Below are 18,928 nucleotides of genomic sequence, written 5' to 3' on the forward strand. Positions count from 1 at the left end.
AGCTGCCTGAAGTACTTTTCTACCAAAAACTGCTTCAGAAGAAGAAAACACATCAAAATGGTAGAATTTAGTAAAAGTATGCAAAGAAGACCAAGTTGCTTCTTTGCAAATCTGATCAACCGAAGCTTCATTCCTAAACGCCCAGGAAGTAGAAACTGACCTAGTAGAATGAGCTGTAATCCTTTGAGGCGGAGTTTTACCCGACTCGACATAAGCTCTAACTACATCCAAAGAATGCAATGATCTCTCCTTAGAATTCTTAGGATTAGGACACAATGAAGGAACCACAATTTCTCTACTAATGTTTGTTAGAATTCACAACCTTAGGTAAAAATTTAAAAGAAGTTCGCAACACCGCCTTATCCTGATGAAAAATCAGAAAAGGAGACTCACAAGAAAGAGCAGATAATTCAGAAACTCTTCTAGCAGAAGAGATGTCCAAAAGAAACAAAACTTTCCAAGAAAGTAATTTAATATCCAGCGAATGCATAGGTTCAAACGGAGGAGCTTGAAGAACCCCCAGAACCAAATTCAAACTCCAAGGAGGAGAGATTGACTTAATGACAGGTTTTATACGAACCAAAGCTTGTACAAAACAATGAATATCAGGAAGATTAGCAATCTTTCTGTGAAAAAGAACAGAAAGAGCAGAGATTTGTCCTTTCAAGGAACTTGCAGACAAACCTTTATCCAAACCAACCTGAAGAAACTGTAAAATTCTCGGAAATTCTAAAAGAATGCCAGGAAAAATGATGAGAAAGACACCAAGAAATGTAAGTCTTCCAGACTCTATAATATATCTTTCTAGATACAGATTTACGAGCCTGTAACATAGTATTAATCACAGAGTCAGAGAAACCTCTTTGACTAAGAATCAAGCGTTCAATCTCCATACCTTTAAATTTAAAGATTTGAGATCCTGATGGAAAAAAGGACCTTGCGACAGAAGGTCTGGTCTTAACGGGAGAGTCCATGGTTGGCAAGAGGCCATCCGGACAAGATCCGCATACCAAAACCTGTGAGGCCATGCTGGAGCCACCAGCAGAACAAACGAGCATTCCTTCAGAATCTTGGAGATTACTCTTGGAAGAAGAACTAGAGGCGGAAAGAGATAGGCAGGATGATACTTCCAAGGAAGTGACAATGCATCCACTGCTTCCGCCTGAGGATCCCTGGATCTGGACAGATACCTGGGAAGTTTCTTGTTTAGATGAGAAGCCATCAGATCTATTTCTGGAAGTCCCCACATTTGAACAATCTGAAGAAATACATCTGGGTGAAGAGACCATTCGCCTGGATGTAACGTTTGGCGACTGAGATAATCCGCTTCCCAATTGTCTATACCTGGGATATGAACCGCAGAAACTAGACAGGAGCTGGATTCCGCCCATACCAGTATTCGAGATACTTCTTTCATAGCCAGAGGACTGTGAGTCCCTCCTTGATGATTGATGTATGCCACAGTTGTGACATTGTCTGTCTGAAAACAAATGAACGATTCTCTCTTTAGAAGAGGCCATGACTGAAGAGCTCTGAAAATTGCACGGAGTTCCAAAATATTGATTGGTAATCTCACCTCCTGAGATTCCCAAACCCCTTGTGCTGTCAGAGACCCACAAACAGCTCCCCAACCTGTCAGACTTGCATCTGTTGAAATTACAGTCCAGGTCGGAAGAACAAAAGAAGCCCCCTGAACTAAACGATGGTGATCTGTCCACCACGTCAGAGAGTGTCGTACAATCGGTTTTAAAGATATTAATTGAGATATCTTTGTGTAATCCCTGCACCACTGGTTCAGCATACAGAGCTGAAGAGGTCGCATGTGAAAACGAGCAAAGGGGATCGCGTCCGATGCAGCAGTCATAAGACCTAGAATTTCCATGCATAAGGCTACCGAAGGGAATGATTGTGATTGAAGGTTTCGACAAGCTGAGATCAATTTTAGACGTCTCTTGTCTGTCAGAGACAGAGTCATGGACACTGAATCTATCTGGAAACCTAAAAAGGTTACCCTTGTCTGAGGAATCAATTAACTTTTCGGTAAATTGATCCTCCAACCATGATCTTGAAGAAACAACACAAGTCGATTTGTATGAGATTCTGCTAAATGTGAAGACTGAGCAATTACCAAGATATCGTCCAAATAAGGAAATACCACAATACCCTGTTCTCTGATTACAGACAGAAGGGCACCGAGAACCTTCGTAAAAATTCTTGGAGCTTTTGCTAGGCCAAACGGCAGAGCCACAAACTGGTAATGCTTGTCTAGGAAAGAGAATCTCAGAAACTGATAGTGATCTGGATGAATCGGAATATGCAGATATGCATCCTGTAAATCTATTGTGGACATATAATGCCCTTGCTGAACAAAAGGCAGGATAGTCCTTATAGTTACCATTTTGAATGTTGGTATCCTTACATAACGATTCAATATTTTTAGATCCAGAACTGGTCTGAAGGAATTCTCCTTCTTTGGTACAATGAAGAGATTTGAATAAAACCCCAGCCCCTGTTCCAGAACTGGAACTGGCATAATTACTCCAGCCAACTCTAGATCTGAAACACATTTCAGAAATGCTTGAGCTTTCGCTGGATTTACTGGGACACGGGAAAGAAAAAATCTCTTTGCAGGAGGCCTTATCTTGAAGCCAATTCTGTACCCTTCTGAAACAATGTTCTGAATCCAAAGATTGTGAATTGAATTGATCCAAATTTCTTTGAAAAAACGTAATCTGCGCCCTACCAGCTGGGCTGGAATGAGGGCCGCACCTTCATGTGGACTTGGGAGCTGGCTTTGGTTTTCTAAAAGGCTTGGATTTATTCCAGACTGGAGATGGTTTCCAAACTGATACCGCTCCTGTAGGTGAAGGATCAGGCTTTTGTTCCTTATTGTGACGAAAGGAACGAAAACGATTATTAGACCTAAATTTACCTTTAGATTTTTTACCAAATAATTTATTTGGTAAATAATTTATTACCCTGGAAAGAAAGGGAAAGCAAAGTTGACTTAGAAGACATATCAGCATTCCAAGTTTTAAGCCATAAAGCTCTTCTAGCTAAAATAGCTAGAGACAAATACCTGACATCAACTCTAATGATATCAAAGATGGCATCACAAATAAAGTTATTAGCATGTTGAAGAAGATTAACAATGCTATGAGAATTATGATCTGTTACTTGTTGCGCTAAAGCTTCTAACCAAAAAGTTGAAGCTGCAGCAACATCCGCTAAAGATATAGCTGGTCTAAGAAGATTACCTGAACATAAGTAAGCTTTTCTTAGAAAGGATTAAATCTTCCTATCTAAAGGATCCTTAAAGGAAGATATCTGCCGTAGGAATAGTAGTACGTTTAGCAAGAGTAGAGATAGCCCCATCAACTTTAGGGATTTTGTCCCAAAACTCTAATCTGTCAGATGGCACAGGATATAATTGCTTAAAACGTTTAGAAGGAGTAAATGAATTACCCAAATTATTCCGTTTAGATTTAGTATCAAGAGGACCAGAATCCTCTATTTCTAATGCAATTAAGACTACTTTAAGTAAAGAACGAATAAATTCCATTTTGAATAAATATGAAGATTTATCAGCATCAACCTCTGAGACAGAATCCTCTGAACCAGAGGAACCATTATCAGAATCAGAATGATGATGTTCATTTAAAAATTCATCTGAAAAATGAGAAGTTTTAAAAGACCTTTTACGTTTACTAGAAGGAGGAATAACAGACATGGCCTTCTTAATGGATTTAGAAACAAAATCTCTTATGTTAACAGGAACACTCTGAGTATTAGATGTTGACGGAACAGCAACAGGTAATGTAACATTACTAAAGGAAATATTATCTGCATTAACAAGTTTGTCATGACATTCATTACAAACAACAGCTGGAGGAACAGATACCACAAGTTTACAGCAGATACACTTAAAGGGATACTAACCCCTCATTTTTTCTTTCATGATTCAGATAGAGCATGCAATTTTAAGCAACTTTCTAATTTACTCCTATTATCAATTAATAAAAGGTTAGGAGCCGGCCCATTTTTTAGTTCAGCAAGTGCTACCCATGTGCTGAACAAAAAATGGTCTGGCTCTAAAGCTTACAGTACTGCTTTTTCAAATCAAGATAGCATGAGAACAAAGAAAAATTGATAATAGGAGTAAATTAGAAAGGTGCTTAAAATCTCATGCTCTATCTGAATCATGAAATAGAAAAATTGGGTGTAGTGTCCCTTTAACTTTGGTTGATCCAGCACCAGGCAGCGTTTTTCCAGAAGTATCTTCTGACTCAGTGTTAACGTGAGACATCTTGCAATATGTAATAGAAAAAACAACATATAAAGCAAAATTGATCAAATTCCTTAAATGACAGTTTCAGGAATGGGAAAAAATGCCAGTGAACAAGCTTCTAGCAACCAGAAGCAATAAATAATGAGACTTAAATAATGTGGAGACAATAGTGACGCCCATATTTTTTAGCGCCAAAAAAAGACGCCCACATTATTTGGCGCCTAAATGCTTTTGGCGCCAAAAATGACGCCACATCCGGAACGCCGACACTTTTGGCGCAAAAAAACGTCAAAAATGACGCAACTTCCGCGACACGTATGACGCCGGAAACAGAAAAAAATTTTTGCGCCAAAAAAGTCAGCGCCAAGAATGACTCAATAAAATTAAGCATTTTCAGCCCCCGCGAGCCTAACAGCCCACAGGGAAAAAAGTCAAATTTTAAGGTAAGAAAAAAATGTATTCATATGCATTATCCCAAATATGAAACTGACTGTCTGAAATAAGGAATGTTTGAACATCCTGAGTCAAGGCAAATAAATGTTTGAATACGTATATTTAGAACTTTATATAAAAGTGCCCAACCATAGCTTAGAGTGTCACAGAAAATAAGACTTACTTACCCCAGGACACTCATCTACATGTAGTAGAAAGCCAAACCAGTACTGAAACGAGAATCAGTAGAGGTAATGGTATATATAAGAGTATATCGTCGATCTGAAAAGGGAGGTAAGAGATGAATCTCTACGACCGATAACAGAGAACCTATGAAAAAGACCCCGTAGAAGGAGATCATTGAATTCAAATAGGCAATACTCTCCTCACATCCCTCTGACATTCACTGCACGCTGAGAGGAAAACCGGGCTCCAACCTGCTGCGGAGCGCATATCAACGTAGAATCTAGCACAAACTTACTTCACCACCTCCATAGGAGGCAAAGTTTGTAAAACTGATTTGTGGGTGTGGTGAGGGGTGTATTTATAGGCATTTTGAGGTTTGGGAAACTTTGCCCCTCCTGGTAGGAATGTATATCCCATACGTCACTAGCTCATGGACTCTTGCTAATTACATGAAAGAAATTCCATTTACCAGAGAAGGTTTAGCATGGCCAACATAACTCTAGAGCAATGTTTATTGTGAATGCGCTAAATAGCGCTCATATTACAAGTTGAAATTTATAGGTAACGCTTGAGTGAAAGACGAAACTGCACGAGAATATTTACCGCTACTTGAGACCTGAAGTAAAGTGTATGGGTTAAAAACAAAATTCAAAAAACACATCAAAAACATATTTAAAAAAAAGTATTACACTCATATATACACTTTTGAATAAAAACATAATTTTAATATTGATAAAAAGGTTTTAAAATAGTTAAAAAGGGAAATAGCATATGGTAAAGTGTCTGTAAAGGGCTCCAATGTATGTATTTATTTATGTATGTGTGTGTGTATACAAGTCTGTGTATGTCTGTGTGTGTATTTATGTGTTTATGTGTGAAAATGTTTGTGCAAATATACATACATATATACACATATAAACACATGTATGCACATATATACACACAAACACACACACACACACACACACATATATATATATATATATATATATATATATATATATTTATATTTATTTATATACACGTTTGAGCCCTTCAAGTCAAATACCTTTAAACATGCAATATAATTTATATTCAATTTTAACATGTTTTAATGTGTTTTAAATAGAAATACTTTACATTCCTATGTTCTTCACATAAAGGAAAAATGTTAATTTTATTTTTAAATAGATATTTCTATATATATATCTATATCTTTATGTATGAATGTAGATACTGTATATAGGTATAGATTTATATTCTTCAAAAAAATAATTTTATATATATGTATATACAAATAAATAAAAAGAACATTTTCTTCTATGTGAAGAACATTGGAACGTAAAGTATTCCTTGTGCACTTTCAGCGCAGTTGATCTAGTGCATGTGTCGGGTTAGCGTGTGAGCAATAACTAATAAGGCTTTTTGTAGTCTGCCGGACAGAAGTCTAAGAGGGGGAAGAGTAAGCATGGTCGCAATATCAAAAGTCCTTAAGTTAGCACGTTTGAGTCTTTTGCTCTTGCACTACCTTTTTACTTTCAATTTGAAATAGGTGCGTTAATCTGGCCATGCTAATTTTTTATTCTCATCACAATTAGCGCTTGAACGGGAAAAAAATGATTACGCCACTTAATCTGGCCTTTAATGTGTTAATGCGTTTTATTATTGCCCTTTTTTCTTTTGGTGGCTATTTGTTCGGCACCAAAAAAACAGTTAAGGACTGAGTTTAAAGACCAGTCAGGAGCAACAAAGTTTGGCACTCTTGATCATAACATGGTTGGTGAGGCAATAGGTAGTGGCATCCATATGTAGCCGCCAATCACTGTCTGTGTCCTGATCAAGACCAGATGAGCATAAGAATGGTATAAATTCCAAATTAAGGTAAATACTGAGAAGCAACTCAATATTTTAGTTTAAACTGCCATATCATAGGGGTTATGTGAGTAGCATGGGCATGTCTAGATGTGTTGTGGGTATGGCATGGTCATGTCTGAGTGTGGCTTGGTCAGTCTTAAAACTGGAACACTGAGGGGCTCTGTGAGGAAAGCGGCCCATACCTCCACTTGTGACAATCAGGCAGGATACAGACGCTTGGGAGGCCAAGGTATACATAATGCATACTTTCACTTATAGTAAAAAAAATAATACATTCTCTAATGTGTTTAACCATCACAAGGAGTAATACTCAGGATCTGCAGAGCACTGCAACTGTGCGACTAGCGCTACTGATTTGGTCAGTGACAGTTTCTCCTTGGAACCAGTAGTGCTCTGCGGCTCCAGTGGGTACATTAACTATGTCTTTAACCCCTACATTTCAAGGTCACTAGTGATAATATGACAAATTAGCACATGCATTTTTTTTAATACAATGTCCCTTTAATTACAGAATCTTAGTTACAACCTCTCTGGAAGTATGTGCCAAGCCTAATTTTTTTACCTCAATAAATATTGAGCTTATACTGTAAAGTTGTTTCATTTTTATTAATTGATAGTCTAAGAATGGCAAAACTAAATAAATAGGGACATAATTATCAAGAAACAGAAGTTATGAAGCTGCTCTGAGGCAACGGACAGTAATTAACCTGATCGAATATGTATGCTGTTGGCATTTATTGATGTGCAGTGGACATGATACTCTACTTCGTAAAATGTCCGCCCGCACATTGATTTATCATGTGTCTGGTAGACATGATCGGCTGTAGCAATCATGTCTGCCAGACATCAATAAATGCTGACAGTATACGCTGTCAGCATTTATGATTGCACAACCATTTCACTAGAAATGCTTGTGCAATGCCGCCCCCTGCAGATTCGCGGCCAATCGCCCACTAGCAGGGGGTGTCAATCAACCTGATCGTATGCGATCGGCAGATTGCTGTCCGCTGCCTCAGAGTTAGCGGATGAGTTAAGCAGCAGCAGTCTTCAGACCGCTGCTTCTTAACTCCTGTTTCCGGCGAGCCTGAAGGCTCGCACGGAAACAGAGACATTGGGGAAGATACGGGACTTGGTATATCGTCCCCATAGCATGCAATTTTAAAAGACTTTTCACTTTATATCTATTATCAAATGTACTTTGTTCTCTTGCATGGGCATAGGAAATTGGAATTGGGCGGGCAGGATCATGTGGGGGGACAGATAATGCATAAATACCCCCCTCAGTTAAATGAGGCAGCAGGCAGAATGGGGGGTTTTAACGTCGCCCCCCCCCACCCATCAGCCAGGACAGACCTGAACTGTTGCTATTCACATTTAACAAGTAACTGTTGTGAAATAAAGTGAGAAAGGAAGCGCTGCCTCTAGTGCTGTGCTGTGCTGTGTTTTGTATGCTATGCTTATGCTACCAGTCTAGTAGTATTAGGTTGGTAACATAAGCATAGCATAGCTTGCCAATATACAGCCCACACTACAATACACAACAACACTAGAGGCAGCCCTTCATTTCTCTGTTTACTTTTGTATTCAGACATGTTTTTTTGAGACACTGATATCATATGTATGTTTCAATATTTTTAAAGTTGGATTAAAGTATATGATTGTTTTAGGCATATTTTGGCAACATTGTAATTAATTTATCAATAAGATTAATGTGAACCCAAACCTGTAAAAAAATTGCCCTACCTCATTATTTTTAGTTCACTGTTTTATATAAAACAAATTGTAGTGGGAAGGTTTGTTTTTTAGAGGACAGTATAGCCGAGTTTGGAGATTGACTATCCCAGGGAGCAAGGATAGGCAAGGTGTCCATACACGGACACTGGTGTCCGTGACTAGCCCTTGCAGTGTCCGCCACAACCTTAGTATATCTTTTCTTTCTGATAAAATAATAGGAAGAAAAAAAATATGTAGTGTGAATAAAGTTAGTGGCTTGTCAAGAGACTGCATCAGTATAATAATACCCAGCACTATATAATGACACAGTAGTGACACTGGCACATGGGTATAGCAAGAGGAGGGCTGGTTATAGGATCAGTGGTATCTGCATCAGTATAATAACACCAAGCACTATATAATGACATAGTATTGACACTGACACATGGGTATAGCCAAAGGAGGGCTGGTTATAGGGTCAGTGGTATTTCCCTCAGTATAATAACACCAAGCACTATAAAATAATGTTTTTAATTTCAAATGTACCTTGGTGTCCTTCACTAAGGTACATTTGATAGGTACTAAATGTCTGCCACAGCCTTTGTCTGTGCCTATCCCTGCCAGGGAGATAAATAAGTTATTTATTCATTCGTCATATTACTGGGAGCTAGCTGGTGATTGGTGGCTGCAAATACATGCTTCTTTTTATTGGTTCACCAGATTTATACATCTAGCTCCCAGTCGTGGATTGCTACTTCTACAAAAAAAGGATGCCAATATAATTAAACAAATTTGAGAATAGAAGTAAATTGGAAAGTAGTTTAAAATCACACGATCTGAGTCAATAAAGGGACAGTCTACATGATATTTTTATTGTTTAAAAAGACAGATAACACCTTTAATACCCATTCCCCAGCTGTGCACAACCAACATTGTTATATTAATATACTTTATAACCTATAAAACATTAAATATCTGTTTGTTTCTAAGCCACTATAGGGCCACCTCTTATCTAAGTGCATTTTATTAGCTGTTCACAGCCAGACACTGCTAGTTCTTGTGTGCCACATAAATACAATTGTGCTCACTCCCATGGAGTTATCCATGAACCAGAACTGATTGTCTAAAATGCAAGTCTGTAGAAATAATTTAAATAAGGGGGGAGTCTGCAGAGGCTTAAATACAATGTAATCACAGAGGTAAAAAGTGTACTAATATAACTGTGTTGGTTATGCAAAACTAGGGAATGGGTAATAAAGGGATTATATTTCTTTTTAAAAAATAAACATTTTCAAGCAGACTGTCCATTAAAGAAAAGTTTTGGGTTTCATATCCCTTTAACTAAGTAAAAGTATATAGTCATATTTCTCTCAGGTAAGTTATACGCCTAGCTTCTACACATATACTCAAAAGAGCTAAAAGCAAATAATTTCTTCAGCATTCTAAGGCCTAGATTTAGAGTTCGGCGGTAGCCGTCAAAACCAGCGTTAGAGGCTCCTAACGCTGGTTTTGGGCGCCCGCTGGTATTTGGAGTCAGTGATTAAAGGGTCTAACGCTCACTTTACAGCCGCGACTTTTCCATACCGCAGATCCCCCTACGCCATTTGCGTAGCCTATCTTTTCAATGGGATCTTCCTAACGCCGGTATTTAGAGTCGTTTCTGCAGTGAGCGTTAGAGCTCTAACGACAAGATTCCAGCCGCCTGAAAATAGCAGGAGTTAAGAGCTTTCTGGCTAACGCCGGTTTATAAAGCTCTTAACTACTGTACCCTAAAGTACACTAACACCCATAAACTACCTATGTACCCCTAAACCGAGGTCCCCCCACATCGCCGCCACTCGATTAAAATTTTTAACCCCTAATCTGCCGACCGCCACCTACGTTATACTTATGTACCCCTAATCTGCTGCCCCTAACACCGCCGACCCCTGTATTATATCTATTAACCCCTAACTTGCCCCCCACAACGTCGCCGCAAGCTACTTAAAATAATTAACCCCTAATCTTCCGACCGCAAATCGCCGCCACCTACGTTATCCCTATGTACCCCTAATCTGCTACCCCTAACATCGCCGACCCCTATGTTATATTTATTAACCCCTAATCTGCCCCCCACAAACGTCGCCGACACCTACCTACACTTATTAACCCCTAATCTGCCGAGCGGACCTGAGCGCTACTATAATAAAGTTATTAACCCCTAATCCGCCTCACTAACCCTATCATAAATAGTATTAACCCCTAATCTGCCCTCCCTAACATCGCCGACACCTACCTTCAATTATTAACCCCTAATCTGCCGACCGAGCTCACCGCTATTCTAATAAATGTATTAACCCCTAAAGCTAAGTCTAACCCTAACACTAACACCCCCCTAAGTTAAATATAATTTTTATCTAACGAAATAAATTAACTCTTATTAAATAAATAATTCCTATTTAAAGCTAAATACTTACCTGTAAAATAAATCCAAATCCATACAAATTTCCGAATTTCTGTATAGCTGCACAATCAAGTCTGCCCATTTTACCCGAGGAAGATTCATTTTCTCCACACTTGTCCACAAATCTATTCCATCTAGCTCATATACCCTACCATTTAATATTTAATGCTACATAAATAAACTAAATGTGATGCATTTTTGAGGATTTATTTACATTTTAGCATATTTCATTTTGTTGCCCAATTTCTAAAATCATACAGAACTGTCAGTAGTAAGTTATGTGGTATAAAATGCAGAAAGACTGCGTTCTGTATCATAAAATCTCCCCCTACGGGATAAATACTGCTCAATAACTCGAAATATAAGCACGTTCAATGCTTTTCTTATGCTGCTTGAATTTTGAGAAGATTCAGGTACCATGGTAACGACACTGTAAATGTTTAAATGGATAAAATAAAAAAAATAAAAAATGAATAAAAATAAAAGTGTACCGGGGTAGTGTCTCTTTGCTTTTTTTAAATATATTTTGTTCCTGGATGAAGCATATCTTGGCAGACAAAGGGTTATATGGGGAATGTAGTTTATTTTTCAGATCCTTGCTATTCATGACCTGAACTGTATGATTTTGTTTTGCGGATAGGTGCTTGATAACCTATATTAAACAAAATTCATCTTTACAGAATTCTGTAGTGCTTTACAAAGAAATGATAATAACTATACTTATAATAATACAAAAATAATAATAAAAACTAATATTTTATAGGGACAAACATTAGCCCTAACATTGAAATTTTGCAGTTTTAAAAGTTTTTTTTCTTTACCTATACATAAGGTTCTGAGAGCCCCTCTATTATAATTAAGGAACCTGTATCTACCTTCAAAATGTTACAAAACAAACAAATTAAAGTGAATGTTAAATCTACCATTTGTGAAATGCTAGGATTTACCATTAGAACAAATAAAGTACAGGTGGCCCTCAGTTTACAACGGTTCAATTTGCACCGTTTCAGAATAACAACCTTTTTTTTTCCAGTCATGTGACTGCTATTGAAAAGCATTGAGAAGCAGTGCATTGAATTAAAATAACCAGTAGGTGGAGCTGTCTGCTTTGTGTTGCAGCAAAGTTATACAAGCCAAACAAGCTGAAATTAATCAGCTTAACCAGACCTAAGCTATCGAGCAGCTTGCAAAGGAACAAGATCTTCCTGTCTATAAATCAGTCCAGATTGGAATGCATAGAAAGAACTGTTTGCAGAAAAATGCAAGTGAAGTCTGTGTTGTGTGATTATTTTATTAGTTTATAATGCTGTTTAGCATTTGAAGTCTTCATTTCAAAAGCTTTAAAAATAATGTATTAGGTGTTACTTATGCCAATTTTGAGAGGGGGCCTGGAACCTAACTCCCTCACTTCCCATTGACTTACATTATAAACTGGGTTTCAATTTACAACAGTTTCAATTTACACCCATTCCTTCTGGAACCTAACCCCGGCATAACTGAGGGCTACCTGTATATATTAAAATACTTCATGCTGAAAGCTCCTTTATTTATTTGCAGTGTTCGCCACACTGAGCTGCTAAGGCAGCCCACGGCAGAACGCTATTTGGCTGAGAGGTGACGTTTTGCAGCCAATAGCTGTGCAGGAAATCTGATTTGGTGTTGCAATATACGATCAGATACCTCACAAGGGCAATAGAATCTTTTTGAATTCTGCATGTCTGGCATTACTGTAGGTTCCAATCACACTCCCGGAATGTCCACGATCAGTCCTGGGTTCAAGTCCGAGAGGTCTCGTGACACTTCTTGTTCTACATTTTTATTATTAAAGGGACATGAAACCCAACATTTTCTTTCATGATTCAGACAGAGAATACATTTCTTAAACACGTACTAATTATATTATCAAATTAGTTTTGTTCTCTTGTTATTCTTTGTTGAAGAAATATCTAGATCGGTAGCACATGTCTGGAGAACTACATGACAGGAAATAGTGCTGCCATCTAGTACGATTGCTAATGAATAACATTGTATCAAAACTGCTGCCATATAGTGCTCCAATCACGTGCGCACTCCTGAATTTACCTTCCTGCTTTTCAATAAAGAATAACAAGAGAATGAAGAAAATTTGACAATAGAAGTAAATTAGAAAGTTGTTTAAATTGCATGCGCTATCTGAATCATGAAAGAAACATTTGCGTTTTATGTCCCTTTAATAATACAGTTTTATTATATAATTTATTTGCTGAAACTGTTAAAACTTCCACCCTTTAGGACAGGATTGCTTCAGTTTTCATATGGAATAACCAATCACTGAATGGAAGCCAGAGGTGACCTTTTAACAACTTCCATTAAGACTTTTAGGGTCACGTCTGACATAAAAAGATACAAAAAATGCTCAACAGTGCACTACACAGGGTCAGAGAAGCAAACAGTACACCCTAGGTTGCCAGCTGCGCTAAGCAGATGTTTCTATATATATATCTGTATTTACAATATATGTCTGTATATATTCATCTAGATATATAGGGTATAGATATACTGTATATATTAATTAATATATATATATCTACTAATAAAAAGTGAAGTATTCCTAATGCACCTTCAGCTTTACCGCAGTTGGTCTAGTGCACTTTCGGTTAGCAAATGAGCGATAAAAACAAAAGGCTTTTTTAGCGAGCCCCATAGACGTTTATGGAGAAAAGGAGTTAGTGCAATCCTGATATCCGACCACCAGAATGTCAGGGCGTCTTGCAATCGTGGCACTAAATATTTACTTTCAACTTGTAATACCAAGCTAACATGTAAGCACTATTGATTTACCTTAAAGGGACACTGAACCCAAAAATGTTCTTTCATGATTCAAGTAGAGAATACAATTTTAAACAACATTTCAATATACTTTCTATTATCTAATATGCTTCATTCTTTAGATATCCTTTGTTGAAGAAATTGCAATGCACATGGGGTGAAACAATCACACAAGGCATCTATGTGCAGCAACCAATCAGCAACTACTGAGCCTATCTAGATATGCTTTTCAGAAAAGTATATCAAAAGAATGAAGCAAATTAGATAATATAAGTAAATTAGAAAGTTGTTTAAAATTGCATGCTCTTTCTAAATCATGAAAGAAAAAATTGGGGTTTCATGTCCCTTCAAGTGCAGGTTGCAGGTCTATCTATCTTTCTATCAATATTATTGCTTATATTGCAGAGAAATATTTGGGGGACCCCAAAACATTTTGCACCAGAGCCCTCTGTTGAGTAGGTCTGCTACTGCCAACCCTTATACCATGTGCCAGCCATCAGCCAGTCACAACCTCATATAAATGTATACACTGTCAGTCTTTTGCACATGCTCAGTAGTAGCTGGTGACTCAGAAAGTATGCATCTAAAAAACAACTGTGATCAATTTGATAATGGAAATAAATTGAAATGTCTCATAAAACTGCGTGCTCTATCTAAATCATGAAAGTTTAATTATTACTTTAGTGTAACCTTTTAAAGGGAGAAATTGCAGTGTAGTGTCTTTTTACGTATTAATAAAACACAAAACAATGTACACATTAAAATTTCCTAAATCAGTGAATGCCAGATTACTACTGGAGAGAGGAGCGTAAACGCGATTGTGAGATTTCGTTGTTCTTTATGCTCAAATCCATATTACAGAGTTGCACGCTGTTTAAATAACCACAGATTTGTTTGCTCAAACTCGCAGTAATTTATGCTCCCCATATTTTCCATAGACAGTGTTTGTGCAGCAATGTTCACTTCTTATTACAAGTTGAAAGTAAATGCGATTGCTCAAACGTAATCACTTTTAGAGCACATTTTGTGGAGGTGGGGGGGTTACTTGTAGATTGGTATTTGTTTTTTATTTTATTGAAAAGGAGCTAAATCACTTTAGGGCAATGCATAACAAAAGGCCCTTTTTAGGGATATTGATGCAGTTTAGTGTTAATATATTTTTTTTTTTTTTTTTAATATAGGTTTTGTTTTATTAAAGGGACAGTCAACACCAGAATTTTTGTTGTTTAAAAAGATAGATAATCCCGTTATTACCCATTCCCCAGTTTTGCAAAACCAACACAGTTATATTAATACCCTTTTTATTTCTGTGACTAACTTGTATCTAAGCATCTTCTGACCGCCCCTAATCACATGACTTTTAGTTATTATCTATTGACTTGCATTTTAGCCAATTAGTGCAGTGTCTGCCACTAGTCCACGTGCGTGATCACAATGTTATCTATATGGCCTACATGAGCTAGCTCCTCCCCTGCTGTGAAAAGTAAATAAAATAGAGGCGGCCTTCAAGGGCTTAGAAATTATCATATGTGCCTTCCTAGGTTTGCTTTCAACTAGAATACCAAGAGAACAAAGCAAAATTGTTGATAAAAGTAAATTGGAAAGTTGTTTAAAATTACATGCCATATTTGAAAAATTAAAGTTTTTTTTTCAAGGGTAAGTTTTTTTTTTTTTTTTCAAATAAGGTTAGGTTTTTAATTTTTAAGGTAAGATTAGGTTTTTTATTTTTAAAGGTACTGTTAGCTTTTTTTTTCTTACAGGTAAGAATATTTGTTTGGCAGGGGTTTTAGATATTAGGTGGGTATTTTGTGGTGGGGTTTGTGGTGGTTTAGGAGTTAATAGTGTAGTGGGGTACTTTGGGTTGGAGGTTGTGGCGGTTTAGGGGGTTAATAGTGTAGAGCAGGGGTCAGCTACCTTGGCACCCAGATGTTTTGGAACTACATTTCCCATGATGCTCGGACACACTTTAGGGATGGCTGAGTATCATGGGAAATGTAGTTCCGAAACATCTGGGGTGCCAAGGTTGCTGACCCCTGGTGTAGAGGGATAGTTTACGGTGGGGTTTGTGGCGGTTTAGGGGTAAATAGTGTAGTGGGGTTACTTTGCGTGGGGGTTGTGGTAGTTTAGAGGTTAATAGTGTAGTTGGTTATTTAGCAGTGGGGTTTGTGGTGGAGGAGGGGTAAATTAGTGTATTAGGTTACTTTGTGTGGTAATAGTGTAGTGGGTTACTTTGCGGTTGGGGTTCTGGTGGTTTAGAGGTCAATAGGTAGTGAGGACTTTGCAGTGGGCTATGTCAGCGGGTTAGGGGTTATAAGAGTAGGGGTTTATGGTGATTAGGATTAGCGCTTGAGTATGGGGTGGTTAGGTTTTTAAAACTTTCTCTCTCCATTGAAGTCTATAAGAGAGTATGTTAACAAGGTATTGTAACTTCTGCTCTTGTGCATGTCGAGTTAGTGCATGAGCAAAAAATATTTACTTCCAACTTTACGCATTCTACCTGACCGCGCACAAAGAGCAGAAGTTGAGCGGAGAGTTAGGGTGTGAGCGGTTGCGGTAATTACCTCTCCACATCTAGCCCCAGGGAGTGGAATCATACTGTGGGGAGATACAGTATCAGACACTGTAATTAACAACCAAGATGAAGGTTTATTTGCTCTTAGGGATGTATGTTATTGCTCAGTAGCAGATGTTGATAGCAGACACTTAATACATTACTTTAATAACAAAAAGGGCGGCTGAAAAACAATTAAAAATTATAACATTCAAACATTGAGCAAAATGTAAAGGGAGATAAAAGTCAATTAAGTAAATGCCTCTAATGTGTTATAGAATTTCCAATCTGCACCTTTTTTATTCGCATTTGGTTCTGTCAATCCAGAGACTATTGCAAGTTGGGTAACTGTGACATTAGAATTACACAGGCCTAAACATTAATACAGACCAAGGTGATGACATATGGCTTCCCTGTTTAAAAGTGGGGGGCACAAAACTTATTGTTGGCACATGCAGCATTGTTGGCATGCAGTCTCTTCCCCTGGGATATTACCATTCTGCCCTCTGCTAGCACCACTGTCTGAAGATATTTTTTTAGAATATATGTGTCCAGACAAAAGCATCACCACCCTTGCTATAGACCAACAATAATAATTCTATAAAAGACTGTTCCTTTAAAGCAATCAAAGGGACAGTCTACTAAAGAATTTTTATGGTTTAAAAACATAGATAATACCTTAATTACCTGCTTCCCAGTTTTGCATAACCAAACACGGTTATAGTAATATACTTTTGATTCAATTTGATAACCTTGTATCTAAGCCTCTGCAGACTGTCCCCTTATTTAAGTTCCTTTGACAGACTTACAATTTAGCCAGTCAGTGCTGAATCATAAATAACTCCACAAGAGTGAGCACAATATTACCTATCTGTCAAATGGGAACTAGCACTGTCTAACTGTGAAAAACTGTCATAATGCACTGAGATAAGAGACAGCCTTAAAGGGCTTAGAAATTAGCATATGAACCTACCTAAGTTTAGCACTCAATAAAGAAAACCAAGAGGGACAAAGCAAATTTTATGAATAAAAGTAAATTGTAAAGTTCTTTAAAATTGCATGCCCTATCTGAATCATGAACGTTTAATTTTGAGTAGACTGTCCCTTTAAGTTGTTAGAGTCTCTGCATTGTTTTGTAGTTAAGGGGTTTACACTGAGTATATGTGTGTAAAAGAACATTTATTGAACTTCTGTTCACTGAAGATGCCATATTAATTTGTTAAAATGATATGACATTTATGCTCTTAAAATACACAGACATTTAGAGATCCCATGTCTGCATTTTTTCTTAATGAATTGGATATACTGTGACAGGTGCTGCACACAACTTCCACTATAATAATTCTATTCAAATTTTAAACAAAATATGTGGAAGAATGAGGAGCTGTGAGCAATTATACAGTAGCAGTTGCACAATTCACTGCTTACTATTTCCATTTATTTATAAATCACCTAGATATTTTATAAAATTAATATTGTTGTTTTTATCAGGAGAAATGGAATGATCACATTGGTATATATTATATCGATAGATTAATACATATGTGCTATTGCAAGCTGGTGAGGGCAATATTACTGATCTGTACATAATACTGGCAGCAAGGGGGGAAGTCATTCATAGGTATGTATTATAAAAGGTAGGGAGGGTAAAATCACTGATTTGTATAATTACTAGTCTGTGATTGTAAAATTACTCATTTTAATTTATTACATGGCAGGTGTGAGGTCAACTCACTGATCTGTATAAGATCTGTATAAGATAAAGGGAGCTAAGGTTAAAAACACTGATCTAATGTGTATTTCTGGAGCAAAAGAACTTATATTGTGTGTCTTACTGGCATCTCGGATTTTTAAGATTATTTTTACGTAAATGTTACTAGCAGCCATGGGAGTGGAAACTCACCAATCATTTAGGGGAAATATACAGTTACATGTAAAACATATATAATGCATATTTACTGAAAGTTACAAAAAAAGTAAAAAAATAAAATGTGGCAAAGATGCACAATTTAATTTTATAACTATCTCAATATACAAAACTGTCACCCCTTTTCATAAATATTAAAGATAAATTATTCAAAATAGTGGGATAGTGTCTGGTTTTAGTGCATGTATGGGGTTGCTAGCATCCCGTTTTCAGTCCATAGCACCTTAAAGGTTACTTAGTAGAGATGTGATCCCAATTTGTATGGATAGTAAATAGATATTAAATGCTACTTAGAGGGCCATAAGACTTCTTTGTTTGAAAGAGGGTAATCCCTTCATTCATATTAGTAATTATTGTGTATGTGTTGTATGCTTGGCTGAAGGTAAATAGGGCGCCTTTGTGCCAAGGCCTTCTACAATAAATACATTAAGTAGATAATTCACATGTTTATGAACAGGTACCTACTAACAGATTATGAAACCCCTCATTGGAAAGAGGGGGAATTTCTTTTTCTGAAAATTGGTCTCTTGCCTCTATTTTTATGTTGGGTGAAAGGGGCTCTAAAAGTTAATCTCCACTTATTAAACTGGTGCCTAGCATTTCTTTTGTGAAAACCAGCAAATAAGATGGGGCATGTGACCCTGTATTCAAAATAGGGACAAGTGACTCTTCACTTGAAAGAGGAAGTTCTCTCCTATCACATGAGAAGTCACTTTAGTCTTTAGC

This window comes from Bombina bombina, chromosome 6, assembly GCF_027579735.1.
Source record: "Bombina bombina isolate aBomBom1 chromosome 6, aBomBom1.pri, whole genome shotgun sequence".
Taxonomy (NCBI): Eukaryota; Metazoa; Chordata; class Amphibia; order Anura; family Bombinatoridae; genus Bombina; species Bombina bombina.